The 25,613-nt window shown below is 42.3% G+C and overlaps 1 long non-coding RNA gene across 2 annotated transcripts in view; it reads left to right on the top strand.

Moving 5' to 3' along the window:
* The window catches only part of LOC142456661 (uncharacterized), a 75,093-nt gene that overhangs the window by 8,905 nt on the left and 40,575 nt on the right, over nt 1–25,613 (top strand). Inside the window, exon 3 of one of the 2 annotated variants that reach the window (XR_012786080.1) lies at nt 2,363–3,173. The exons of the other annotated variant lie outside the window; for it this stretch is intronic. This is a non-coding gene — a long non-coding RNA (uncharacterized LOC142456661). Of the gene's footprint in view, nt 1–2,362; nt 3,174–25,613 lie in introns of those variants that run through there. 2 annotated transcript variants of the gene reach the window in all.

Raw genomic sequence — 25,613 nt, 5'->3', positions numbered from 1 at the left:
CCTGCACCTCCCCAGGCAGCCTGGGGATAGTAATTAGCTCAGGGTATGACAGAGGGATGGCAAATAAATACTGTATCAATAAAGATGTTTCTGGAAAAGGAAAAGAAAGGCATACAATCATCATTATCGATCCAAATTTTTCTTCTTTACACTCATTGTTATTCATATAATTACTTTTTTTATTTGGCAAGATATACACAACAAAAAATTCTCCAATTCAACAACTATTACATATATAACTGACTGCATTTGCTTATATGCTTCATGTATTACTCTTTTTTTAAATATTTAAAACATTAATTTGTACATTTTAATCATGTGAATTTTACACATAAATTGCATCTCACAAAGATATTGTCATAGAAGAAACCTTATCACTCCGTCAGACATAAAAATAAGAAGTCTATGCAATAATATAATAGTTCCATCTGCACAGCATATGGTGAAAAATTTTCTCTGAAACCTAAGCTGATTAAGAATATATTTTCAAATCTCTTGAAAATAGATCTAAGCAAATAATGAAGGTAACCCCCCAAGTTTTCATTTTGTGGGGATCCAGACACTCCATGTCTTCCATAAAAGGGAGTCCAATTTTGGCAATCCTTTGAATACCATCAGAACCATTTGGCACAAATGTTTGTCTATTCTGACACTCTGCATCGCGTTGTTTCCAGTTTATGAGTTAAGGCAAGATAGTGTCTTTCTTTGAAATATATCAGCATTAGTGTCTATGAATTTAATTGTTCTAATTTTTGTAATCATATTTGAGTTATATAAATTGTTAAATCTAACTATAGAAAATTGAGAAGTAATTAATTAATTCAGAATTGAATACTTCGTAAACAAAACAATATACAGAGTTAACTGATGGGGCATACCTAAGTTTTTTCCTCTTATGATTGTCACCATTAGCTCTGTACCTTTTTTTTTTTTTTTTTTAAACTCATTTTATTGGGGCCTCGTACAACTCTTATCACAATCCATACATACATACATTGTGTCAAGCATGTTTGTACCTTGGTTGCCATCATCATTCTCAAAACATCCGCTTTCCACTTGAACCCTTGATATCAGCTCCTCATTTTTTTTTTATTTTAACAATTTATTGGGGCTGATACAATTCTTTTCACAGTTCATACATATACATACATCAATTGTATAAAGCACATCTGTACAGTCTTTGCCCTAATCATTTTTTTCTCTTTTCTTCTTTTACATTTTATTAGGGACTCAAACAACTCTTACCACAATCCATACATATACATACATCAATTGTGTAAAGCACATCCATACATTCCCTGCCCCAATCATTCTCAAGGCATTTGCTCTCCACTTAAGCCCCTTGCATCAGGTCCTCTTTTTTCCACCCCCCTCCCTCCCCATTCCCCCCTCTCATGTATTACTCTTACAACTATTGATATTCTTTCCCAAATTTTCCCTCCACCATTAATATAAATTGAATGAATGTCCCCTAAGCAACACCACTTTGTCCTTTACCCATCGTAACCATTGGTCAAGCTTTGTTCCTTTATGTAATGTAGGGGTTTTTAATATAATCACATGCAATATACTTATATGGTTAAATTGCTTTTTAAGAGAGTTATAAATATATATGTATATATACACAAATATATATCATTGTAATGAATTCTTGTGTTCCCTCTCCCTCTTGTATTCATTGTTTGCTCCCCCAAACCGCTCACCCTCCTGACACCTCTGCTCCCCACATGCCCTAGACCATTGCATCAGTTACTGTCTTTATGTGTCCACCCTTTTAGTGCTTTACAAACTTGGAGACCGAATAGAAACAATAAAACAAAACACGAAAGAAAACAGCAAGAAGAAAAAACTATTATAAAAATGAAAATAAAGAGTAAGAAAGAAAATATCACCCTCAGTATTTTAAAGTCGAGAGAGAAAAGAAAAATCTCTGTGGAACAAATGAGAAATATTTAACCTTAGAGCAAATTCAGGTTGGGTCAAGAGTTAGGTCAACTGACCAAGTATCATATTATGCCATGGTCTGATCCCCCATGATCAAGTTTATAATCATCTCTGATAATAAAGCTTGTCAATGGGATCTGCCAAAGGTCTAATGTGACTAGATGTTCTCCAGATGGATTTTGACTTCCCACTGTCCACTTAGCCTTCAACAAATTGGAGGTTCACAATTTGAGCTTTGAGACTTTTCCCTTCATCATATTTGGATTTTGTTGTCACTATCTTTGGATCATGCAGGCTGATGTGCTTCTTCAGGGTGAACTTACTTAATGCCTCACTGAGATGGCTGCTTGTTTGAAGACAAGATTTTTAAGGTGCCAGATAATTTATAGCCTTGTGTCATTTGCTTTCTTCCCCACAGAGTGCTCTAATGCCCTTATCTTCAGTGATCTCCTCATGAAGGCGAGCTTTGTGCAGAGTCATGTTATAAGATCCTGAACTCAGAGTATGATCACCTAGAGAACTGATCTAGCTAAATCTTGTCACCAACCATGGGTACTTCCACCTAGTACCTGGAAAAGGGACAGGTGAGACTTCACAACCACTGAGGCAAGAGAGGAGGAAATGAGAAGAGAAGTGGGTGCCCCCCGCCCCCTTTTTTTCCTATTTTTATTTGTGTCTTTGTGATTATTTCTTTCTGTTTTTGTCATTTCTCTTATCTGTCTCCTATTTGGAAACACAGAAGAAGTGGTTGCATAGAGACAATCACTGAGGCAATGGTTTATCTGGGAGGGGAGCAAGAGGGTAATTGGGAGTGATCAGTGGGTGCCGGAGGCAGGAGGGAGCATTAGAGCTGATTGTGATGATGCATACGGAACCCTTTTTAGAGGTGGTTTAACCATGGAAGTGTGAATATTAAGAAAATTATTTTTAAACAGAAATCAAACTTTTTAACTACGCATGAAGGAGGAAGAGTTTGCTTAGGAGGCAGTGAATTCATTTTAATGGTTGTGGAACAATTCACAGAAGGATAAAAATGGTTGTACAACATAAAAAGAATGGTCAGTGGCAACAAAGCACACATGTAGAAGTTGTTCAATTGGTGACTGCTTTGTTGTGTATATTTTTGCAAAATGAAAATATTACATAAATAATATTTATGGGGGAGAAAATATTCTAAAATTGATTGTGGGAAAGATTGTACAACCCTTTTGCTATGGTGAATTATTAAATTGTATAATATGTGGATAAAGTATCAATAAAATGTGGATTTTTTTAAAGAGACGTGGATGCTCAGAAATACTCATCATTGTACCCTCACTTTAACCCAACAGCTTGAATTTCTCATAGACTACCCTTGTCCTTGGGATAGGACTGAGCTGCCCAGAGAGAAAGTGGAACCTTCCAAGGAAAATGTCATCCTCAGGGATTTCCTGTATTGTAGCTCACAACTCAGGCCAACCACATGCATTTCTACCAAACTACCCATGGTTTTCAAGGAGGACTTGTTTGTCTACAGTCAGTGCAAATGATCCAGGGGAGAGATTGAATCGCAGAACACAGATCAGGAATGTAGGGGCCATTACTCACCTGCTCCTACTCAGCCATTCTCCTTCTGCTTGCACAAACACAGAACACGTGGATCACCTGCAGTGTAAAATATGGCAGGAGAACTCCCAACTCACACGTGAAGGTCAGGCTTCTTGGGCCTTCATTCTTCACATGTTGATCAGAGATGCCTGTGGAGGTGACACTCTTCTGGATCCTTCTTGGTGACATGGATGACCTATCCTGTGAGCACCTTCAATGTCAAAAATAGTGCTTTCATCTTAGAACTGTTTTAAATTAGATTTCCCCCCTTATTCCTAGGTGTGTGTGATCATGCAGGTAGAGCTGCTACAGAGCAGTCATGGGTTAGGAAAGCTTTCTGAGAGGGCTATGTCTCACTGCCATGTCTGCAGATAACAAGTGTCTAGATCTGTCAGACTCTGGGAAACAAACCCTGTATTATGTGGCAAAGAAGCTTAGTGGTGACAGTTTTAGCTTCAACCCCATCTTCAAAAATCCACACATTGCAACCACGATAGCTCAACCAGCTGAGTGTGTTTTAACTGAACAATCTGAAACCTGGGGACACTGGCATGTATTATGTGGGAAAAGGACCAGGCAGCACAGTGAAGGGGAAGTGGACAAACACCTCAAGCGTCAGGACCAAGAGGGCAGCAGAGGGAGCTCAGGGTACACGAGGCACAGGTTTTTCCATGGGAGCAGGTGCAGGGTGCTGAATGTTTGTTTCCTGTTGTGTCTATACTTTCCCAATTTACCCAAGTCCAGAGCCTCTCCAGGGACTCTTCAGCAAGCACAGTTCACATAACTATTTTCCTGCCGGGAAGATCCTGAAAATGAAAAGCCGTGGTTCTTCCTGAGAAGACAGGGGAGAAACAGGTCAAACTTGGGAGAAGTTGACATCAATCCCAGAAGGACCAGTGGCCTCTATGACATTACATTCTGACCTCAAGGTGCTTCTTTCAACGCATTCAGTTTCTGTCCTTCCTTATATTTCCCCCAAACTGCCAGTAGATTGAAACTCTATGTGTGTACTTCCCAGCCCAAATATCTCTTTTGAAGAGAAAATTACACACAAAAAAGCATCATTTTACAATTCCTGAAATAATTGATAGTTGTATATCATTTTGAAAGTTGGAGAAACTAAAGTTTTGAGATTCTGAATAAAGCATCAAAGTGCCTCGTGGTCATTAGCATATAGTATTAGGAAGCATAATGTCTAGATTTGGAGAACACAATCAACTGCTCAAACATGGGAGACTTTTTCTAGTCTATGGAATACTCCCTGGAAACTTCCCCGTGCGTTATGCAAATTTACAGCTTTGGCTTCTCTGAAGGATGCAGAGACCTTCAGCATCTATAGAACTTCTAAGGTTAACTCGGTGCCTTCAGATGCTTGGTGTGCAGAGGCCTTGTGAAGGCACAACATACCTGCAGGGAAGGAGCGAGAATCTGGGGCCACTGTCATATCCAGCTCAAGGGAACAATTAAGGGCAGGTCCAGTGGGGGCTGGGGAGGGTTTTCCTTTTAGCACATGGATTTTCCTTCTCCAAAAGGTAATTTAAAACAGCATTAGACAAGGGATGCTTGTGTCAGATTAAAAGTCTAATTCTATGGAAATATTTAAAAGAATGAGGACCCCGCTTAAAGGGGTGGAGAGGGGGCCCGCATTTTGGGGGAGTGTCTCTAACTGTGGTTGACTTTTTTTTTTTTAGTTCAAGGATCATTTGTTGGGCTTTAGGAGTGTTTCCAGTCCAGTCTGTTGGGGCACTACACCCTGACCCCAAAGTCCACTTTCAGCATTCCCTGGGGACCTTGCCGCTGCCTTCACTTGCTGTTCCGCTGCTCTCCCCCAGTGCTTTGACTTGGTGTGGTGGGAGCAGGTAAGGCACAGTTCCCACACTGTGTCTCCAGTGCAGGACCATGGGTCAGTGAGGGACGTCATGTCTCATAGTGGGGCTGGCCACGTGATCCTCTCTGTGGACTGGCTTCTCTAATTGGTGGGCCCTGTGGTTGACATTTCCATTCAGTCGATTCTTTCTCATAAGGACCCTGTAGAGCAGAGCAGGGCTACCCTTGTAGGCTTCTGAGTCTGTGCACCTTAATGGAAATAGCATTGTATTTTTCTTGCAGAGAAATTGGTGATTTAGAATGGCAGACCTTTCATTTAGCAGCACGCGGAATAATGAATCAAACCCACAGGGCTCTCCAAGATACCTAGAACATTCTTATCTTCTCTTGGGGTTACCCTCCTAGAAGTCATTCGACTTCACTTATGGGTATATGGACAGAGGGTATGCAAATAGAGCCCCCCTCTGCTGATGAGAACCACCCAGCAGCCCCAGCTCTGAAAGTCTTGCAGAGGTGCCCAGCTTGGGAATTTCTAGGTGTACCTATTCAGGACACAACACATTAAGTTACCGTGGAGTCTGTATTGAGCTGATGTTTACTTACTGGAATTTTAAAAGATGATTTGATGGATAGCAAGCGTGTATAAGTGGGCATGAGTGAGAGATAGTGAATAGGGGCTATAGTTTTGAACCAGGATGTCTGCATGTTTGCAGGTGTCCAGTGAGAGGTGTAGCTGGTGGAATCTGAGGGAGACTTGAGGCAGCCCGAGGCGTCTCTCAGACTCTCCTCTGCAGTCTCTGCATTCACTATCTGTAGCTCTACTATGTACTGTGTCTGCCTAGATCCAGAGAAGGGGCGGCAGTGGGTTTCATACATTTATAGTGTTGGTAGGACATCCCACACAGACTGTGAAGGGCCAGTTCTCCATCTCTAGACACAATGGCAAAAACAGACGATATCCTCAAATGGACAACCTGAAAATCGAGGACACAGCCATGTCTCATTCTGAAAAAGATGCACAGTGAGGGACTGCAGGATAACCCGTCGGTCAGGAGGTGGCCAGGTAACCCTGAGCGGCGTCCTGGTCATAGCTAGGGGCCCAGTGGGAGAGTCCTGGACTCTGTCGAACAGGAAGGTTCCCTGGCGCAATCTTGTGGCTTTAAAAGGCAGACAGGGACTTTGGATCAGAGAGAGACCCAACGGAAGGTGAGCAGGGGGAGGGGGGCCTGGTTTTATGGCGGGTAAAAATGGAGGTTGGTCAGGCCTTTGTTCAGGGTGAGAATAAGGGGAAGCAGAACATTTTAGAGAAAGCACTGCAGAACTGCAAAAACAAACACACAAACAGGTAGAAAGGGCTCAGACATCCTCTGCATTCCTGTCCAGGCAGAATGCAGTGACTGCTGGCCTCTTGCTAGGAGTTCTGTTGTCAGCAGGAGTCCCAGGAGGTGAGCACAGAGACAAAAGGCTGGAGGCCACATGAGTGAAGGTAGACAGAGAGAAAAAATGGCTGTATGAGTTTGCTGGTCCTCGATGTCCAGAGTGACAAACAAGACAAACGAGACAGAACAAACCTACACAGAGAGATGCTGATCAGAAGTTGCTCGTTCAGACAGGCTCCAAAGGATCAAGAGGAGAGGAGGGATGGGGACTATGTCCTAGCCGAAGCAGGGCCCGGAGAGCACGGAGCCCATGTCCCTACCTTTCCTGAGTTTCAGCACCAATGTAAAGGTGAAACTGAGGAACAGGGAGGACGACGGACATGACAGGACAAGGGAGAGCAGAAACAGAAATAGCTTTATTCCGTGGTGAGAGCTCCCGGATGAAGTTCCCTGACCTAGGCCAACAGGTCAGGGAGGTCTGCTCAGCAGCTTGGGGCGAGGAAGATAAACGGGTGGTGAGGAATGTAGGGTAATTAGCATATGGGCGTGGAAACCAGGAGAATTACTGGTGGATTCCTTGCTGGTGGACTCCTTACTGCTTTCTTTGAGCCAGTAACATCTGATTTCACTGGTTATCTTATCTGGCGCCTGCTGGTGCTGACCTTGGGGATGAGCAGGGAAGCTCCTGCAGGGCCTGGACCTGCTTCAGCTTAGTCCAAACGGGGGCTGCCTAGGTCAGACCCGACCCAAACATGTATCAGAGCTTAATTTTTCAGCACCTTGCTTTGCAAAAGGGTACGATAGCAGTGACAGTCCCAAATCCCAGCGTGGATTGCAGAGTCCCACAGAGAGTAAACCTCCATTGAACACTTTCTGCAAGGTTGTAGGTAACATGGCCCTCAGGCTCAGAGGGCTTTGGAGTGCGCCCAGCTCCGGTAGAGCTTTTTTTTTTTTTAGTCATTTCATTTTGGACTCATACAAATCTTATCACACTCTGTACATACATCCATTGTGTCAAACCAGTAAAGCTTTCATTTGATCCTTTTTGGTGTGGCCATGATTACACTTGAGACCTGCGTATAACAGTGTCTTGGAACCAAATTCTAAGTATATAAATTCTTTTTATACTGTTGGTTTATTTTCACAAATGTTAACAGTTTCTTTATTTTGTTTGAATTTACTGGGCAAGAAGTGTGTCCTACTAATAGCCCCTCATTTTAAAAATTGTGTCATAATTATTTCTAATACAAGGCAACATCCAAATATATAACTCTTATATATAGTAAGATGGGATCTTATTTAAAATAAGCTACCATTTTTTCTGTGCCCCACTGCATGGTAATGCTTGAATGTACTAGCCTTTTATCCACGTGTTCTTGATGCGAGGCTTGTTTTGTCCACTGTGCTACAGTGGAGTCTGTGAGTGATGCCATAGTACCTGACACTCCTCCTTAGGGTTTCTAGGCTATAATCCATGTGTTACCAGGTGGCCACCTCATGGAACACAGCTGCTTTCATTTACTGGAGCTGCCAGTCCTTTAACCACGGGAGCAGTAGGGCTTCTTCATGGACTACTTTAGATCGGCCACGCTGACATGTTGTTCATTATAGACATGGTGATTCTTACTGGGAATTATTTTTGTTATTCTGATGTAGTGATATTGTCAACGTAATATCATGTGCATACATAGACATGAATATGCGATCATCATGCTCAATTTCCCCTTTGGTTAGGTGTCATGGAGTTAGTTCCATCTCGTGGCTATGTCATGTGTTATAAAGCAGAACAGTTCCATAGTGTTTCTGGAGCATCATGTTTGTGGAAGCAGATCTCCTGTTTATCCACAGTTATGCGGGCTGGTTACCCCATCAGGACTCAGGGGAACAGTCTAGTGCAAGCTGTTTGTACCACCTAGAAATATTCTTTTTTCCTTTTTCTTTTTTTTAACATTTTATTAGGGACTCATACAACTCTTATCACAATCCATACATACATCAATTGTGTAAACCACATCTATACATTCTTTTCCCTCATCATTTTCAAAGTATTTGCTCTCCACTTAAGCCCTTTGAATCAGGTCCTCTTTTTTTAACCCTCCCTTCCCCCCCTCATGAGCCCTTGATAATTTATAAATTGTTATTTTTTCTTGCCCTGTCCAACGTCTCCCTTCACACTCTTTTCTGTTGTCTGTCCCCCAGGGAGGAGGTCACATGCAGATCCTTGTAATCAGTTTCCTTTTTCCAACCCACTCTCCCTCTACCCTCCCCGTATAGCCATTCACACCCCTGATCCTGAAGGTATCATCTGCCCTGGATTCCCTGTGCCTCCAGCTCCTATCTGTACATCCTCTGCTCTATTCAGATTTGCAAGGTAGAATTCGGATCATGATATTTGGGGGCAGGGTAGAGGAAACATGTAGGAACTGGAGGAAAGCTGTATTCTTCATTAGTGCTACATCACACCCTGACTGACTCATCTCTTCCCCCAGACCCCTCTGTGAGGGGATCTCCAGTGACCAACAAATGGGCTTTGGGTTTCCACTCTGTACTTCCCCCTTCATTCACTATGGTAAGGTTGGTTTTGGTTTTTTTCTGATGATGCCTTATACCTGATCCCTTCGACACCTTGTGATTGCACAGGCAGGTGTGCTTCTTCCATGTGGGCTTTGTTGCTTCTGAGCTAGATGGCCACTTGTTTACCTTCAAGCCTTTAAGACCCCAGACACTATCTCTTTTGATAGCCGGGCACCATCACCTTTCTTCACCACATTTGCTTATGTACCCGTTTGTCCTCAGCGATCGTATCATGGAGGTGTGCACCCAATGATATGATTTTTTGTTCTTTGATGCCTTATAACTGTTCCCTTCGGAACCATGTGATCACACAGGCTGGTGTGTTCTTCCCTGTGGGCTTTGTTGCTTCTGAGCTAGATGGCCACTTCTTTATCTTCAAGCCTTTAAGACCCCAGATGCTATATCTTTTGATAGCTGGGCACCATTAGCTTTCTTCACCACATTTGATTGTTCACCCGCTTTGTCTTCAGCAGTTGTGTTGGGAGGGTGAGCATCATAGAATGCCAATTTAGTAGAAGAAAGTATTCGTGCATTGAGAGAGTCCTTTAATAGAGGCCCAATGTCCTTCCGCCACCTTAATACTAAGCCTATAGGCACATAGATCTATTTCCCCATCCTCATATATATATTTGCATATGTACACATCTTTGTCTAACCACCTAGAAATTTTCATTGTCTCTAACCAGCCAAAACAAACTCACTGCCACAAAGTCAGTTCTGACTCATAGTGTTTCTCTATAGGTGTCTGAGATAAAAATTTATACAGCTTCATTTTCCTCTTGCAGATGTGCTTGTGTGGTTGAATTTCCAGCCTTGAGGATAGCAAATGAAGCCAGAATTCATTTCCTGCCCTAGAAATAACCAAATCAAGCAGATGCCATCAAACCCACACCAACTTCTAGGGGACTCCATGTGTGTCAGATCACAGGATGTTGCAGAGGGTTTCAGGGACTGGTTTCTCAAAGTGCATCACCCAGGCTTTCTTCCCTGGCGACCCTGAATAAACACAAACTTCCTGACTTTCCATGAACACCTATCCATGGTAACCATTACAAAGCTCAGCGACATCAAATGCTAAGCAAGGCACACGTGCATGTACACACACGCCAGACCCTCTGTAACCTGGCAGTTGTTCAAAGAAGGAAAACTCAAAACTATACAATGAGGTTGAATTTTTAACTATAACATGAGAAACCACCCTGTTGAATTTGTAAAATTTGCAGGACCCAGAAAAATAAAGTCATTATGTTAATTTTCAGCTATCAAGTTTGTATGTGAATTGTACAGATATACTGTAACCTAACTGGTCTCTTTACCATAGCTAGAGAATAAAATTATTATCAACTTTAATCGATCTTCAAGAGAGATTTTATATTTAAATAGTTTAATATTCTTCCTGAGTTTTCATGGAAGATGGACAGGTTTCCTAAAGATTTTTAAGATGTACACTATTTGAGGAATTAAAAAAGATTTATTACATTATTCTATTTAACATAATCCTGTACCATCTAGCATTATCTATTTGGAACAGCTATGCAGTGGCTTCAAAAGAATCATGGATAAATTCCATTATCTTTGTTCCATTTTTCCATGACCTTTTTGAAAGCCCCTTGTGCATTCATGGCATGAAGGATGGGCTACCAATGAGCTCCTTGTATTTCAATTAGATACTACTTGATAAATATCAATCATTTTGCCTACCATTGGATTCCATATGGTGACCGTATGCAGTTTCAGAGTAAAACTATCCTCCGTAAGATTTTCAGTGGCTAACTTCAGAAGTTGGTTGATTTCTTGAAAGGTACGTACGTTTCTTCTACATTGCCTGCAGTCTCCATTCTTTTGTTCGACAGCTGAGCACTCAGTTGGTGCACTACTCAGGGACTCCATTTAAGCACCTACATCTTGAAGTGTGAGTGCTTGTGGTCAGAGCCCTGTGTTGCCTGATGTGTCATGAATTAGCTTCCCTTCCAAATTGGTGGGCCTTTTCTGGGGCTGCTTTTCTTTTTCTGTTGGTCTTTTATGTGTTCCTGTAATGATACTTTATTATATGTGGAATATATGGACAAAGGAACCCTTTTGTCACAGATTAAATATTGGGCTGCTGACTGCAAGGCCATCTGTTCATACTCATCAGAAATGTGCAGAAGAAAGATGAGTCTGCCTGCCGTGGTAAAGAGGTACAGGCGTGGGAGTCCTAGAGGGAGTTCTACTCAGATAGCTCTGCTGTGAGTTGGACCAAACATGGTAACGGAGTTATGCGTGGACAATGTCACACCACTTCTTAGCTATTTGAGGCTCAATGCAATTGGATTCACATTTTTGTGGACTCTGGTGAAGTGCAAAAATTTTTTTGGCATGTGACATTTTTAGGAATTGATCTATTTGTGGAGGAGAATTGTTTTGGAACATGCTATTTTAATCATTATTGCGGGCTCATACAATTCTTATCACAATTCATATATACATCCATTGTGTCCAACGTCTCCCTTCTGTTGTTCATCCCCCAGGGAGGAAGTTTATATGTAGATCCTTGTAATCCGTTCCCCCTTTCCACCCCACCCTCCCTCCACCCTCTCTCCACTCTCCTGGTCTCGCCACTCTCACCGCTGGTCCTGAAGGATCATCTGTCCTGGATTCCCTGTGATTTAGGTTCCTATCTGTACCTGTGTACATCCTCTGATCTAGCCAGATATGTAAGGTAGAATTGGGATCGTGATAGTTGGGGTGGGGAAAAGGGGAGGAAGCATTTAGGAACTGGAGGAAAGTTGTATGTTTCATCATTGCTACACTGCACCCTGCCTGGCTCATCTCCCTGTGATTCTTCTGTAAGGGGATGTCCAGTTCCCTACAGATGGGTCTTGGATCCCCAATCTGGACTCACACTCATTCAGAATGATTTGATTTCTTGTTCTTTGATGCCTGATACCTGATCCCTTCGACACCTTGTGTTCACACTGGTTGGTGTGCTTCTTCCATGTGGGCTTTGTTGATTCTGAGCTACATGGTCGTTTGTTTACCTTCAAACATTTTTAAGGCCCCAGACACTATATCTCCTGATAGCTGGGCACCATCAGCTTTCTTCACCACTTTTGATTTTGTACCCATTTGTCTTCAGCAATCATATTGGGAAGGTGAGCACACAATGGTATGATTTTTTGGAACATGCTACTTTTTTATTGATTTTAGTCTTTTTGTATTTCTTCATTGAAGTCTCAATGAAGACATCCTTTATGCTTATTAAAATTTATTTGGTCAACCTGGGGTTTGACTCTCCTTAAAACGTAATAAGCACATTCCTTCCTGATACCCTGTGGTCTGATACTTTCTCCTCTAGGAACAAATTCACTCACATCCTTCAAATCACTGTTGTCAATTAATTGAATTAATTCGACTACTAAGGGCAGATAACAAAAACCATCACTAAACAAAAGGGCCCCATAGGCAGGTACAAAGAATGAGTTTACAATGGAAACCATCTGAGAGAGTACCTGTGTTCACCTCCCTCTGTTTTGAGGACAGATGCTTGCTCTGGGTCCTAAGTAGATTAATTAATTTGAGGCTTTGAAGAGAATGCCTTTCTTGTTGTTAGTTGCCATCTAGTTTTCTCCAATTTATCACAACGCTGTGCACCCATAGTGATGTAGTGTGCTATGCGTTGGGTTGGTAACCACGTGTTCAGCCATTCAAAACCACTTACTGGTCCACAGTAGAAAGATGAGGCTTTCTACTCCCTTAAAGAGTTGCAGTTTCAGAAACGCACAGGCCCTCTTCTACTCTGCTCTATAGGGATGTTTTGAGTCAGAATTGACTCAGTGACAGTGCTTTTTAAAAAAAATGTAAAACAGAAAAGAAAACCAAACAAACAAAAAAAAATGCCCTGTGACCTCTGTACTCTGAGTTCAACACGGTCAGCTTTTTTCTCTGAGACTGGAATGGTGACTTTGGGCTCTTCACATATTGGCCATGAACCTGAAAGTCCTCATTTGCCTCTCTTGTAAGTATTGCCTCTTCTGTTTTACTTTCTTGCTAGTGCTTCTTCATGCTCCATTTATTTTTCCAGTGTGGGAATTTCCATAAATAGTTATTGCTAATGAGCTTTTCATTGGGTGAGTGACCATGGAGCTTCCCTTCCTGGCCATGGAGACCTGGGCGCTCTTTAACTCCTTTGCCTGTACATTTGAGAGCGGAAATCGAACTGAGCATTTACAAACTCATGACAGAATCTTCCCATATTGTTAGAATTTCCTTATCATTCCAGGTTTCACTGGCTAGTGTTTCCTAAAGTGATCATTTTATTTCTCCCTATGCTAGTTCATGAAATGTAAATATGCATGTGTTACTGCTTAGGCTCCACCTCTGTTGCATTTCTCATACATCATTTGACCTTGTGCTTTTGTTCTCATTAGTTGCTGTGGAGTCATTTTCAACTCATAGTCACCTCATGTGACCAGGGTAGAACTCTGTTGGTTTTGGAATGGTGTGCCCTCTCCGAACAGATTGGTCTAGTTTTGTTTTGATTTGCTCAGTGCTGTGTCTGCTTTGCCTGGGTGTTATATTACCTCAAGCAATCTAATAAATGCAAGAGCCAGTTTATGGGCCTGAGGTAAGCAGTATTTTTGAGACTCGTGGCTTTTCCAGGAAAACGAGTTCCACTTACCTCTATTGAGTAGGTTGTTTGCTTCATCTCCTCTTCGTAGTACACAGAAGATCTCTACATCATCTCTGTAACTGATGACTGACAGAATAACCAACCCTCAGCATATGAACAAAAATGTAGTTGCCAGGCATTTAGTTGTAGACACATGGACATGCGTGCTGACTCGGTTCAACTTACCATTTGAGCAATACTGAACATGTACTTACTGGTTCGTGACTTTCTTCAGCTATATCCTATTGGAAGCAACGTCTGCTTCAAAGAGACAAGAGGACTAAATGAGCCAGTGTGGCCAAATCTCTTTGGAAATTGCTTCAAAATCGTGGTTGCTGAATAAATGCAGTGTTTGATCATGAACATGCTGTGTGAAGGAGACCCTAGTGGTTCATTGGTTTAATCGACTGGTTGCTGACCATGCTCTCTGTGGCTCCAGCATCTCAGGCACGCCAGGGGAGGACAAGGAGGCTGCGTGGGCCCGTGTGATAGTTTATTGTGCCAGCCTGGCCAATAAACACAAGTAGGATTAACTGAAGAGCAGAGGGATAAATGGCTCGGTGAGCCTCGCCTTGCTTGTTCTGTGCCTCAACTTAAAGGGGTACACTGCCTGTGGGATGCCTACCCTGTGGACTGTTTTGCTGTAATTTGAGGTCCCTTTAAGCCCACACGATTGGAATGTGCATCTCTGGAGCTGGGGACTGACAGTTGATGACAGTTGGGGACCTGCCTTGCAGTTTGCTGCCTGGATATATATAGCCCAGCTCTCTCTACAGAAGGGGACTGGCAACTGGCAGCTCTCAAGCCTTAAAGGACTGCTGGTGTCTCACTGCTTTATAATTTAACTGTTAATTTCTTATAATATCTATCTGTATATAATTTAACGGTTCATTTATTGTATTATTTTATCTTTATAAATATATTTATATATAATTATTAGCAATCTGGTTTGTCTCTCTAGAGAACCCTGTCTAACACATTTTGGTACCGAGAGTGGGGTGCTTCTAGAGAAATAAACTATAAATATGGATTTCTTAAATTGGCTTTCCAACCTATTTAGTCTTGACTTGGATACGTCTGCTACCCTTAGTAATCCATGGTGTGAAATAGCACAGATAATACCTAAAGTAGCACCTAAAGTAGATGACGTGCTGGATAAAGGAGATGCTCTAGGTAATCGTATATTTGATATTTTCCAGGAGTTTTGTGATAATGACAAGTATAGGGAAGCTGGTTGGCTGGTCCTTCGTACAGTGGAAAATGTGATTAAGGAGAGGGATGATCTCAGAGCCTCAGAAGCACGCCTCAGGTGCAGAGTAACAGATTTGAAAACTTCTATCTGTGCTACAAAGGAGAGCCTTCTCTCCTCTACTAAAAGAGCTGACATTGCTGAGAACCAGGTTCCAGAGTCTCATTATACAAGTGGCTGAATTACAACGGCAGCTGAATTGCAGATCTAGAGTACTGTCTGAAACCAAAGTAAGGGCATTAATTGGGAAAAGTTGGGACCCTGAAACATGGGATGGGAACATATGGGCTGATGATCCAGAAGAAGAGGATATTGAGCCCTTAGAAACACCTGAGCAGATTAGCCAAACTATTCGAGTTGATATGCCAGGTGGGGCTGCATCAGTAGCATTACCTGAGGAAGATAGATGCCTCGCAAGACGTTGCTGACAGCACCCAGGAAACACCCTCACCACCCATTATTTCTGCTAGACCTGTCACTAAAATTAAGTCTCAGAAACCTCCTAAAGGTGAGGTTGAGAGGATTATCCAAGAAGAAGCACACTACACACATAAAGACCTGCTCGAGTTCTCAAATACGTACAAGCTAAAGCCTGGAGAATATCCCTGGGAATGGTTACTAAGGGTGTGGGATACTGGTGCATGAAATGTAATATTAGACCGATCTGAGTTTCTGGATATGGGACCCCAAAGCACAGACTCTTCTTTCAATGTCTCTGCGAGACAGGCTAAAAAAGGTTCTAAGTCATTATTTGGTTGGTTCAATGAAGCATGGACTGCCAGATGGCCTAAATTAGACCAACTTGAATTACCTGACCCCCCTTGGTACACTGTAGAGGAAGGCATCCAAAAGCTTAGAGAAATTGGTATGTTAGAATGGATCTATCAAGATATTCCCATAGACCCAAAAAGGGGGTGTCCTGAGGACATACCCTTTACCACAACCAAAAGGAACAAGTTTGCGAAGTGGGCCCCAGCATCTCTTAAGACTCCTGTAATTGCTATTTTATGTGCACCAGGATTAACAGTGGGCACTGCCCTAAGCGAACTCCGACATTTGCCCACAATGGGGCTGATTGGTCCCCGTGATGGTAGAGGGCAGATGTCAGCACTGAATCAACAGAGACAGGGTGGGCGTGGTTATAATAGACAACAAGTTTTCAATAATAATCAAAGCAACCTGTCTCATGTGGAATTATGGCATTGGCTACTTAGCCACGGTGTCCCTAGGAATGAAATAGATGGGAAGCCTACTAAATATTTACGTGATCTGTACAGGCGAAAGGATGGTAGATCAGGTGAACAGCAGAATAGACAGTCACGATCGCTCAATCATTTCCCAGACCAGAGCCAGTTTACAGACCCACAACCCCTTGAATGAAGGTGAGGCCGGGTCCCTTGTAAGGAGGACCCTGCTACATCACTGAAGGTTTATACTGTTAGTTTTTCTTCTAGCCTTCCCCAAAGGGACCTGCGGCCTTTCACAAGAGTGACTGTTCATTGGGGGAAAGGAAATAATCAAACTTTTCAGGGATTACTAGTCACTGGCTCAGAACTGACACTAATTCCAGGAGACCCAAAATGTTTCGAAGGCCAACCAATCAGAGTGGGGGCTTATGGAGGTCAAGTTATCAATGGAGTTTTAGCTAAAGTACGCCTCACTGTGGGTCCAGTGGGCCCCCGGACCCATCCTGTGGTTATTTCCCCAGGTCCAGAATGCATCATTGGAATAGACATACTTAGTAACTGGCAGAACCCCCATATCGGATCCCTAAAATGTGGAATAAGAGCTATCATGGTAGAAAAGGCCAAGTGGACACCATTAGAATTGCCATTACCTAGGAAAATAGTAAAGTAAACCAAAAGCAGTACCGCATTCCTGGAGGGATTGCAGAGATCAGTGCCACCATCAAAGACTTGAAAGATGCAGGGGTGGTGATTCCTACTACATCCCCATTTAATTCACCAATTTGGCTTGTAAAGAAGACAGATGGATCCTGGAGAATGACAGTGGATTATCGTAAACTTAACCAGGTGGTGACTCCAATTGCAGCTGCTGTCCCAGATGTGATTACATTGCTTGAGCAAATTGATACTTCTCCTGGCACATGGTATGCAGCTATTGATCTGGCTAATGCCTTCTTCTCCATACCAGTCTCAAAGGACCACCAGAAGCAGTTTGCCTTTACCTGGCAGGGGCAACAATATACTTTCACAACTCCCCCCCAGGGGTACATCAGCTCTTCTGCCCTGTGCCATAATTTAGTCCGAAGGGACCTTGACCACCTGTCTATCCCACAAAATGTCACACTGGTCCATTATATTGATGACATTATGCTGATTGGACCCACTAAGGAGGATGTATCAAAGACTAGATTCATTGGTACAATATCTGCATACAAGGGGTTGGGAAATTAACCCAACAAAGATTCAGGTACCCTCCACATCAGTAAAATTTCTAGGGGTCCAGTGATGTGGGGCATGTCGAGATATTCCTACGAAAGTGAAGGACAAGCTATTACATTTAGCTCCCCCAACGACTAAAAAAGAGGCACAATGCCTAGTGGACCTCTTCGGATTTTGGAGGCAACATATTCCTCACTTGGGTGTTCTACTTCGACCTATTTATCAAGTGACATGAGAAGCCTCCATTTTTGAGTGGGGCCCAGAACAAGAAAAGGCTCTTCAACAAGTTCAAGCTGCCGTGCAAGCTGCTTTGCCACTGGGAGCATATGATCCAGCTGACCCAATGGTGCTAGAGGTGTCAGTTGTAGATAAAGATGCAGTGTGGAGTCTTTGGCAAACCCCTATTGGTGAATCACAACGTAGACCATTGGGATTTTGGAGTAAAGTCTTGCCAGCCTCTGCAAACAACTACTCCCCCTTTGAAAAACAGCTGTTGGCCTGTTACTGGGCCTTGGTGGAGACTGAGTGCCTCACCATGGGCCACCAAGTCACCAGGAGGCCTGAATTACCTATCATGAACTGGGTATTGGTTGACCCACGTAACCAAAAAGTTGGACATGCGCAGCAACATTCCATTGTTAAATGGAAGTGGTATATATGAGATCGGGCCAAAGCAGGACCTGCAGGAACAAGTAAGCTGCATGAAGAAGTGGCCCAAATGCCCACAGTCTCCAGTCCTGTCACATTGCCTCCTTTCTCTCAGTCTACACCTATGGCCTCCTGGGGAGTTCCTTACCATACTTTAAGTGAAGACCAAAAAAGTCATGCTTGGTTTACAGATGGCTCTGCACGATATGCAGGTTCCACTCGTAAGTGGACAGTGGACAGCAGCAGCACTACAACCCCTTACTGGGATCTCCCTAAAGGACAGTGGTGAAGGGAAATCTTCCCACTGGGCAGAACTTTGAGCAGTGCACCTGGCCATTCAGTTTGCATATAAGGAAAAATGGCCAGATGTGAGATTATATACTGATTCATGGGCTGTGGCTAATGGCTTGGCTGGATGGTCAGGGAATTGGAAGGACCATGATTGGAAAATTGGTGACAAGGTGTGGGGAAGAGGTATGTGGATAGACCTCTCTGAATGGGCCAAGAAAGTAAAGTTAATTGTATCTCACGTGAACGCTCACCAAAGGATTACCTCTGAAGAGGAGGACTTTAATAATCAAGTGGATAAGATGACACGCCATGTAAAGACTGGTCCTCTTCTTTCCTCTGCCACCCCTGTTATTGCCCAATGGGCACAGGAACAAAGTGGACATGGCGGCAGGGATGGAGGTTATGCATGGGCACAGCAACATGGACTTCTACTCACCAAGGCTGACTTGGCCACTGCAACTGCTGAGTGTCCCATTTGCCAGCAACAGAAACCAACATTAAGTCCAAGATATGGGACAATTCCTTGGGGAGATCAACCAGCAACTTGGTGGCAGGTTGATTACATAGGACCACTTCCATCATGGAGGGGACGTTTTCTTACTGGAATAGACACCTACTCTGGATATGGATTTGCCTTCCCTGCACGTGATGCTTCTGCCAAAACTACTATTCGTGGACTTACAGAATGCCTCATCCACCGGCATGGCATCCCACATAGCATTGCTTCAGATCAAGGAACTCACTTTACAGCAAATGCAGTGCGGCAATGGGCCCATTCCCATGGAATCCACTGGTCGTATCATGTTCCTCATCATCCTGAAGCTGCCGGCTTGACAGAACGATGGAATGGGCTCCTAAAGACACAATTACGGCGCCCACTAAGTGGCAACAACTTGCGGGGCTGGGGCAATGTTCTCCAGGAAGCTGTATGCGCTCTAAACCAGCGGCCAATATTTGGTGCTGTGTCTCCCAATAGCCAGAATTCATGGGCCCAGGAACCAAGGGGTGGAAGCTGGGGTGGCACCACTCACTATTACTCCTAGTGATCCCCTTGCAGCATTTTTGCTTCCTGTCCCAGCAACCCTGTGTTCCTCAGGCCTGGAGGTCCTGGTCGCAAAGAAAGGAACTCTCCCACCTGGAAACACAGCACGGATTCCACTGAACTGGCAGCTGAGAATGCCCCCTGGGCACTTTGGACTTCTCATGCCTTTAGATCAACAGGTCAGGAAGAGTGTCACCGTACTAAATGGGGTGATTGATCCTGACTACCAAGGAGAAATTGGACTGGTACTACATAATGGAGGTAAAGAAGACTATGTCTGGAATCCAGGAGATCCCATAGGCCGACTCTTAGTGCTGCCATGCCCTGTTATTAAAGTAAATGGTAAGTTGCAGCAACCCAATCCTAACAGGACTTATAATGACCCAGACCCCTCAGGAATGAAGGTCTGGGTCACCGCGCCAGGCCACAAAGCACAGCCAGCTGAGGTGCTTGCTGAGGGCAAAGGTAATACAGAATGGGTAGCAGTAGAAGGCAGTTGTACCTATCAGTTATGACCACGTGATCAATTGCAAAAGCGAGGCTTGCAATTGTCAATGTATATTCTTTGTATGTGATTATTGCATATATTTCCTTTGTTCAAGTATGATAGATATAATTTGACCCAGTGTGTTTTCATTTACATGTATGAGAGATGATTGATGATAAGTATAAGTGTGATTTCATTAATATCTGGAAATTATATAAGTATGTATGGCTAAAGAATTTTGTACAGGTGCCAGGTTGGCAAGGGGTGGATTGCGATAGTTTATTGTGCCAGCCTGGCCGATAACCACAAGTAGGATTAACTGAAGGGCAGAGGGATAAATGGCTTGCTTGTTCTGTGCCTCAGTTTAAAGTGGTACACTACCTGTGGGATGCCTAGCCTGTGGACTGTTTTGCTGTAAGTTGAGGTCCCTTTAAGCCCACACGATTGGAATGTGCATCTCTGGAGCTGGGGACCGACAGTTGATGACAGTTGGGGACCTGCCTTGCAGTTTGCTGCCTGGATATATATAACCCAGCTCTCTCTACAGAAGGGGACTGGCAACTGGCGGCTCTCAAGCCTTAAAGGACTGCTGGTGTCTCACTGCTTTATAATTTAACTGTTAATTTCTTATATTATCTATCTCTATATGATTTAACGGTTCATTTCTTGTATTATTTTATCTATCTTTATAAACATATTTATATATAATTACTAGCAATCTGATTTGTCTCGCTAGAGAACCCTGTCTAACACAGCCTGTAAAGACTTACAGACTTGGAAACACTAATGAGCAGTTTCACTCTGTCTTATATGGTCAAAATGAGTTAAAATGTACTTGGCAGCACTACATTTGGTTTGGTTCATCATAGAGGAATGGGAAGGCTTTGAAATATGTCACCTGATGCACTGCTGTGGATGAGATTTTGAAAGGCTTATTGGGTTGACATGACCTTACGCTGTTGTAGCAGAATTGTAGAGTGACTGGGGCAGCTCCTGTGACTTTGTCATAGCTAGTTGGCGATGCTGTGAAAGTTTATCATGAAAGTGCAACCTTTTCTATGTTGTTGTTAGGTGGCATCGTGTCCATTCCAACCCCTAAAGCCCTCTATGTAACAGCGTGAAACACTGCCCCGTCCTGCGCCATCCTGACAAATGTTCCCACGTTTGAACCCATTGTGACAGCCCCTATGTTGGTCTATTTTGTCGAAGACCTTTCACTTCTTTGCCTCTCTCTCTCCCTTACCAAGCATGATGTCCTTCTCCAGGGACTGGTCTCTCCTGAGAAACTGTGGGAACAAAAGTATGACAAGCCCCACTGCTGAGAGAATGCTAGTCTAGTGGTCATCATGCTCAACTAGTCTGCCTTCCATGATCTGCAACTGTGAAAAAATCTTTAAAAATCTAAAACGTGAAAAACATCTCAAGGCCTGCTGTGTAAGTCCTAGGATTCTGACACAGTTTAACAGTCAAATGCATTGAAGTTCAGTCAACTTATAAGAAAATTGGAACCTAACTGCATTTTCCCAATCAGCAAAAAGAAGGACATGCGATTATGATACTTCATATATTGTGCTCTTTTGTCCGTATACCCTATGAGTGTAGTGTGTATTTGTGTGAGTATCCAGTATTTTTGGGGGGAGCAGAGCAGTCCAGAATAATTACATGACAGTAGCTTTGCGTCTCAGAGTGGGAAAATTTTGAGACTATCTATAATCTTTATTTCTTAAATCATTTCATTATGGCTCATACATTTCTTATCACAATCCATACATACATCAGTTGTGTAAAGCACATTTGTACATTCATTGCCCTCATCATTCTCATGTCCATCAAGGAATTTCTGAAAGAAAATTGAAAACACACTACATGGGGCTTAACATGTTCATAGAAAAATTTTATCTTCTTTCCAATATTATGATATCATTTCAATATTATTTCATATATCCACAAAGTGTTTTAAAGCCCTTGGTATGTACATCATCAGGGAAGGTGTTGACTCCCTTCATTCCACCTCTCATCCAGGGTGGGGTTTATTCTCATGGCCATTGTCAAGGTAAAGGATCCAGTGGGATGCTGAGAGATTTGCCCAAAGCTGAGCCTCCAAATTGTGGTCCCCTTTTCACAAAATTCTCTACTATGTGTGTTGTCCCAATGTTCTTGGAAGTAATGTTCACATAGAAGTTAGGAGGAAGAAAGAGTGTGCTTAGAAATGAGAAAAGGGGCCTGAAAGCCTTTCTCAATTAGAGCAGGCTACTTAGGAAATCCGAATGTTTCTTGTGTGCACAGTCTCTGTGGCAGCCATTTCATTTACCTCCTGAAGAGACTCCAGGATTCTTAACCACTGACAGCTACCATGGTGAGGGAGGCTGGTTTTCCATCTAGTTTCTGACACAAGATGGAGAACAGTCTTGACATTTACCTTGTTCACACATGGGGCTTCTAACATGCATGTGACCTCTTCACCTTCCAGATTAAATTTCAAAACCTGGTGAGACTCTTCACACCCTAGGCCTCTGCATTCTTCTGGAACCACAGACCTTGTCCAGAAATCAAGGTTTTCCTCTGGATGTTCTTCTCCTTGTGAGTGTTAAGAGTATCAAAATGTGTGGACATGAATGAGACCTCTATTATTTGTCATCCATGACTATTTTCTGTGTCCCTAATTGTCCTGTACAGTGGTGGGAGCCTGAGGAGCAGGAAGTGCATCACATGTCATTTCCCTCAGCTGTGCTTCATTGAGCGAAACTCTAACCAGGTAGTATCGCCAGAGCTGGATGTGCTGGTGCTTTCTGAAGGAGTCAGAGTGTCTATTTATAGTAAGCTTTGGTAGCATAACATACTGTGCTTCATCTCTAAAGGGTTTCTTCTTGAGCTCCAGAATCAAGACTACATAATGTTTCTCCTTGCAGTTGAACCCTGTGACAAGTGAGAACAAGTCACGTTTACTGCATGGGACACACACTAAGGGGCCACAGATTTCTGCACAGGAATAGAGCTGGTCTACATGGGTCATCTGGGATGGATAGGTGCAGAGGTCAAACCTCTAGCCAAGTGAAGTGTGTGGTAAGAAAGAACAAAATGATTTCTTTTACTATCCTTTCCATCCAAAGCATAGTACTTCTTCAAAGTATTTTTCCCACATTATTTGTTATAAATACCATAGGTAGTCTGAAAACCACTCATTTATGAATTGTATATGCACAATCACTTGTAATCACATATGTATATCTTGATATACACATTTTGTACCATGTATTTCTATCATATACATTTATATAATTTTTCTTGGATGGTTACTTCATACAGAATGAAAATAAAACACAACATAACAAAATGGGTGAGATTCAAACTAAAGAGTATTTTGTAAAGTAAATCAATATATTATGGTCCAATCAATTCTGACTGATATCAAGAGTACCTATATTATAGAAAGAAAAATTAAAAATCACTGAAATGAAGTCAATTTCGACTAATAGTGATCATTTAGGACAGAGCAGAACTGTCCCGGGGGCTTTCTGAGACTATCAATCTTTATTGAAACAATCACCATCATCTTTATACTGAGATAGAAAGATCAGATATTAATTACCTCAATTTCCTCTCATAAAGGTGGAAAAATAAGGATCTTTTATTATAGTTTAGCAGGAAAAACTAACATTTTCAAGTGACATAAAATTTAAAGAACACAATAAGTAAATCAATTAAGTTGAAACTCATTCTCTTAGAAGTTCAAGTAAATTGATTGAGAGATAGTTGGCTTGATGAAGACAAAGAGGGAGAGAACATGAGTCTCCTATGCAAGAAAAACTGGGAATGCTGTATGAATCACTTTATGAAACAAGGAGATTCCATGATTGGGAAAAATTAAGTAAAACTAAAGTAAAAAAATAATACTCTTAAACAAGAAATAGATTGATTAAAAGATACCATGTTGACAGGAGGCATAACCACCCTGTGCATCCACATTAATAAAGTAGGATTCATTCTGAACTCTCTCATATCACACAGGTTGTTATGTGTATAGAATAGTGATTAAAATGGCAAACTTCCTTAAAAAATTGAGACTACAGTACAACTACCACAGCAAAGCCTGTATCCAAAGTACATGAGTAACTCTTATGAAAGCTCTGTTCTATGAGGCTTAACGAGAGCTCCAGCCCAGCTGTTGTCTTCCTCGGCTCCTAAACAGGGGAGGAAATGTAAATGCAGCGCTTGGTCTGCTGAGACACCAGGCAGTGGCCCTGTCCTGGGAGCTTTGGGAGGGAAACCCCAGTCCAGCAATCTCTGCTCTTTGCATTTTGAGCTAACACAGGGAATGAATCATAAACTTTGGACCGAGTTGGGCTTTCATGTTGGGAATTTTACATGGAAACATGTAAAACGGAGTTCCTGTTGTGTGTACATTTTTGTGTGTGTTTTGTTTGTCTTCTAATAACAGTGCCTTTCTCTTTGTCCAGTGTTAAGTGCAACGGATGGAGTCAGGGGGTGATCTGAGACAGCCTTGGGGGTCTCGGAGACCCTCTTGTGCAGCTTGTGGATTCTTCTTCAGTGATTACTGGAAGAGCTAGGTCCAGCAGGCTCCATGTGGGTGACAGTGAACTGGAGTGGGCTGTGATTATAAGAAACAAAGCTAACGGTCAAACAACAGATAGAATGCTCCATGTGTGAAAATAGATTCACCATTTCAAGAGGATTCCCAAAGCACCCTGTATTAATTGTGGTGGGTTACTACAGTAAGGTCCTCAATATATGACTTGAGAAGGGCTGATTCCTCAAACTAGAGTTGATGTTAATGATGCATAGAGAGTTAAGTTTTCAGAAGTTTCATGTGTTTATGTGGCATGACTAAAAATGGAAAGTCACACCTAAAAACAACCATAAATAATCAGTATGTGAAATGTATGAATCTAGGAAAATGTGAAGATGTCAGAAATGAAATTGAGCACATGAAGATCTGTATCCTAAATATTCATTAACTGAAATGGATTCATATCACCTATTTTAAATCAGATAGTTTTATGATCCACTTTTCAAGGAATAATAGATTAACATGGAATGGCATTACATTAATCGCGGTGTGTGTGTGAGATAGGACAATATCCCTTTACGTACAAAGAAACCCAATAATAACATCATTCAAATTAGGCTGCAAACATGGATGTCAAAGTGAAATAAATGGAAGCTTTTAATAACTTTGTCATTCTGAAATTGATCATCCATGTAAATAGCATGTATTGAAAATTACTGGAAATTAGAATGTGAATTGGAAAGAAAGAGCTATTGATGGTTGGAAAACATTAAGCTAGAGATTGTATGAAAGAACTTTGCAAAACCAGTCATTTATTCATTGCTAATTTCATTTTCTGCATTTGAGTTATGGTCGTGGTGAAAAATATTGAAAATAGCATATGCTGCCAAAAGAACAAACACATATTTCTTGCAAGAGTTACAGCTTGTGACGTAAGCACCCACTTTATTAATAGCTAGAGCCTTTATTAAACAGCTGGATTGAGAATGGGTTAGCACCTG

This window comes from Tenrec ecaudatus, chromosome 9, assembly GCF_050624435.1.
Source record: "Tenrec ecaudatus isolate mTenEca1 chromosome 9, mTenEca1.hap1, whole genome shotgun sequence".
In the NCBI taxonomy this organism is placed as follows: domain Eukaryota; kingdom Metazoa; phylum Chordata; class Mammalia; order Afrosoricida; family Tenrecidae; genus Tenrec; species Tenrec ecaudatus.
Note: the sequence above shows the minus strand (reverse complement) of the source record. Positions and strands in the feature narration are given on the sequence as shown.